This window comes from Mastomys coucha, unplaced genomic scaffold, assembly GCF_008632895.1.
Source record: "Mastomys coucha isolate ucsf_1 unplaced genomic scaffold, UCSF_Mcou_1 pScaffold14, whole genome shotgun sequence".
In the NCBI taxonomy this organism is placed as follows: Eukaryota; Metazoa; Chordata; class Mammalia; order Rodentia; family Muridae; genus Mastomys; species Mastomys coucha.
The window spans coordinates 67,721,964-67,726,585 of NW_022196896.1; the positions used below are offsets into that span (position 1 = coordinate 67,721,964).

General features: G+C 42.7%; 1 long non-coding RNA gene across 1 annotated transcript; it reads right to left on the reverse strand.

Moving 5' to 3' along the window:
- Window positions 1-2,251: 2,251 nt before the first annotated feature.
- Window positions 2,252-3,428, reverse strand: LOC116089141. The gene is made up of 2 exons (XR_004118180.1): window positions 3,269-3,428; window positions 2,252-2,450 (listed from the first exon to the last, which is right to left on the reverse strand). It is a non-coding gene; the product is annotated as an uncharacterized LOC116089141 (long non-coding RNA).
- Between the last annotated feature and the right edge of the window lie 1,194 nt (window positions 3,429-4,622).

Consider the following 4,622-nt stretch of genomic DNA (forward strand, 5'->3'; position numbering starts at 1 on the left):
TAGAGGGCCTGGAAATTCTAGGTAGACCAGAAACGTGTGGTGGTCTTCTAAGTGTTGGGAATTACTTGTTTGTACCACATTGCCTAGCCAGTACTGATATATGACTATAGTATACCATAGTGTAGAGTTCATTGCCTGTGCTAAACAATCTGGGTTTTGACAAGTGTTTAGAGTACCATGCATTTGAAATCATATAGTATGCTATCTTTCAGATTGACTTTTACCTAGCAATATGCATGTAAGAAATATCCCTGTCCTCAATTGATTTTTCTTTTCAATACTGAAGTTCCATTGTCCAAAAAAAAAAAAAAAGAATGTTTGAATTTGCTTTTAAAATTTCTGTTAACACTAGGTAATTGGGGGAGGAGCAGCTAGGAGAATAGAAATGGGGCTGAGAAGTATGCAGAGGGCAGGTCTTCCGGAAAGGCAGACAGCAGAACGTGTGCTCTTTCTTCCCTGCACAGCCAGGCCTGTGGTGCTCACGGTGACACGAGATTCAAGGTCAAGAGTGATCCAGAGGACTGAGAAGATATGAAGACACACACAGGAAATTACACCTTTGCCATTGGTGAGTTGTTCCTTCAACACAGGCAAAAATTTAGAGGCAATATTGGATTTTATTATTTTTGCTTTGATACTATATATTTTGTAATTAATGATCAGTATGCAGCTATCATGTGTCAATTAAGGCTCTTCCATTTCTCCTCACTGTGTTGTTTGAAGCAAATCCAAGGTCTCTCTGTCTCTGTCTCTCTCTCTCTCTTTCTCTCTCTCTCTCTCTCTCTCTGTGTGTGTATGTGTATGGAGAGAGAGAGAGAGAGAGAGAGAGAGAGAGAGATGGAGGGAACAGTTATGCATGTAGAGATTACTTGCTGACTTGCTGACTTAGGGTCCCCAGTTACTCCTGCCCTGCTGCACATTCGAAGATGGCTGCCTGTGACTTTGCCTTGGATTCCCATATCTCTTCAGTGGTACACAGGGAGGAATCACAGATTCTTATACTACTGCATCTCACCTGTGTATAGGTTCTGGGGATCCACCTCAGGTCACTAGGCTTATGCAGCCAGCGCCTTTACTGGCCAGGCCATTTAGCCAGCCCCAGTGTAATGACTATTCCTGGTTGTCAACCTGACTATATCTGGAATGAACTACAATCCAGAATTGGAAGGTTCACTTGTGATCCAGATCTTGAGGTTGGAAGATACATATTTCTGGCCTGGATCTTGACATGGAGATCTTGAGGCTTGATGGCCATGAAAAGTTTAGGCCCAGGCAAGGAGATCTCTGAGTTCAAGGGTCAGCCTGGGACAAAGCAAGTTCCAGATCCAGGCATGGATCTTTAGTCTGGGCCACACCTTCTGCTGCTGACCTACATAAGGACATTGGAAGAAGAAAGATTTGTTCTTCTTCACCTGCTTGCACTTACTTACCAGCACATCTGTTGGAATCTACTAGCCTTGTGGGACTGAGCAACTACTGGATTCTTGGAACTTCCCATTCACAGCTGACCATTGTTGGGGAGTTAGACTACAGACTGTAAGTCATCACAATATATTCCCTCAATATAGAGAGACATTCCATAAGTTCTGTGACTCTAGAGAACCCTGACTAATACATCCAGGATCTCTTGTCTGAAAATATCTCAATGTGTATTTTCAAAGTACTGGTTTAGAATATATAATCACAATACTGTTGTCAAAACTTCAGAAGGAAGCAATAGTATCGTAATGTGATTCAAATAGCCAGTTAATGTTCAAATTTCCCATCATCTTTATAACGAGGTAAACATATTGAAAGTGATAAATTGGCTGTTAAGCTACATGTCACTTAACTGATCTCTCTCTCTCTCTCTCTCTCTCTCATGTTTGTATAAAATTGAGTAATATGTGCATAGAACCTACATATATCCTCCCATATATATCATCCCATGTATTGTCCTTCCTTTTATATCATCTCCACATTATGTATAGTACCTAACATAATTTAAATGCTATGCAAAGAGCATTAAACTGTTTGGGACAGCGGTTCTCAATCTGTGTATCATGATCCCTTTCCCAGGGGTCACCTAAGACCATCAGAAACACAAATATTTATATTACTATTCATAACAGTAGCAAAATTAGAGTTAAGTAGCAATGAAAATAATTTTATGGTTGGGGGTTACCACAGTGTGAGGGAGCTATGTTAAGGGGTCACAGCATTGGAAGGCTGAGAACCACTATTTTAGGGAATAACAAGAAGAGAAAAATCCTTGTACATCTAATGCAGACACGATTTTACTCCCCAAGTATTTTCAGTCCACAGATGGTTGAACCCAGGGATACTGAGGTCCTAGATATGAAAGGTCGCCTGTGTGGAAGGAACCGGACCATTTGTTGCAGGCTTTATCAGAATTTGTGGCCGGCAAATTCCTGTTGCCATTTGATGAGCTCGTCCATCTCTTAGACCTCCTGCAAATGAGTAGCGTGAGCTAGAGATTTTGATTTGGCAATTTTAGAATGATAGCTTTATAGGTGTGTGTGTATGTGTGTGTGTGTGTGTGTGTGTGTGTGTGTGTGTGAGAGAGAGAGAGAGAGAGAGAGAGAGAGCAGATGTGCATTCTCTTGTGTGTGGGAGTACCCTCAGCGGTCAGAAAAGATGGTCAAATCCATGGGAATGTGGTTACAGGCAGTTATTAGCCTCTGAATGTGGGTGTTAGGAACCAAACGCTCCCCTCTGTGACAGCAGCACTGACCCTCACTGAACTTTAAAAGACCCCTCCCCATACCTTGCTTAAAAATCCCATGCTTCCAAATATACTAATTGGTATCTTGAATAAACAACATGTTCACAGCTTTCTTCCCAATTAACAGTTCTTCTCAATTAGCAGACAAACTTTAGCTTTTCCATGTTTACTGGCAGGAAATCAAAGATAAAGAATCCATATGATGTTTTGAAATCCCAGAGAAATCAATCTCCACCTTAGCTGGGCTTGGAAAGTCATCTGTGCTGGGTTCCAATTTTGGGTTCCAGAATTGGGCAGTCAGACATCATGAGAAAACCTGAATGTTAGTAGTGAAATATACAGTGCTGGGTAGGGAAGAAAGAACCACGTGGGAGGACCATAGGTGTCCGTTGGTCCTGGCTTTCCACATCTGCCTAGACATGGCCTATCTGTCTCAGTAAACACCACGCTGGTGAAAAACCATCTGAGTGCTCATGTTAGCATATATCTGGGACCATAGACATAACACGTGTTTGTAAATACATGTACAGGGCCCCAGCCTACCTCATGTCTTTAAATAGAAGCACCTTCCCCGGTTGAAGCATGCAGCTACGAAAGCTATGGAGGCAATACTTCTTTTTTATTATATACTTTACATAACATTCTTTTTAAATCCATGACTTTGGAGCTGACTATACCACCAAATATGAAGAGGAAAATCGCTGGCAAGACAAGCCCCCTCTTCCCAGCATTCCCTGGGGTGGGGATCTGCTGCATAGCACAGCACAGTGAAGCCTCTGGAGAAAAGCCTGGTCTAACCGGCATGTCTATATATAGCAGCCTGGAGGAGAGAGTGACCCTGGCTTTGGATCTGAAGGATATCAGGCAGCGGGGCTGGAATTTAATATGCCCTTGGCCTTACCAGCTCAGCCCCTTTGTTTGATCTTTATGAGAATCTGTATGGGGCTCGTTCTTTCTTTCTCCCTTTCCTTTTTGAACTATTGTATTGTAGTATTTTTAGGACCCAGAAAGCAATGAATAGAGGTGCCGTCCATGGAGAAGCGCTAAGAGGCGACATTTTTAATCCGCCACCTCTGATATCTCCTAACTGACGACTCCGCTGTTTAACTGCTGTTTTCTGTGTATCAGTCCCAGGCTGGGGGTGGTGTAGGTGAAAATGTGCCTGGAGGGTTGCCCAGGCAGGAAGTACAACACCAGGAATGCACTGGCTATAAGCTCAGAAGCCAAATCTACTGAGGGCTATGTCAGTAGGATTCAGGTGCTTGTATAAGTCAGGACTCTCTAGAGTTACAGAACGTATAGAACGAATGAATGAATGAATGAATGGATGGATGGATGGATGGATGAATGGATGGATGGATGGATGGATGGATGTATGGATGAATGAATGAATGGATGGATGGATGGATGGATGAATGGATGGATGGATGGATGAATGAATGAATGAATGGATGGATGGATGGATGGATGGATGAATGAATGGATATATATACACACATATATATGTATATACACCCATAGAGACATGCATACACACACATACATACATGCACACAGACACACACACACACACACACACACACACAGATACATATACAAACATGTGTATATGGGGTTTATTAGAATGGCTTACAGGTGGCTGTCCAGCTAATACAATATGAACAGAAGGTACAGGAATCCAGTAGCTGCTTGGTCCATGAGGCTGGCTGTCTCTGCTGGTCTTCAGTATACCACTGGAATCCCAAAGAAGGCGGTTCTAATGGCAATGAAGGAATAGGCTTGCCATCGAGAGCAAGCAGGCAAAGCAAAGCTTCCTTCTCCCTTGTCCTTTACAGAGGCAGCCAGAAGAAAGTGTGTCCCAGGTTAAAAGTGTATCATCCCACCTCAAAGATCCAGA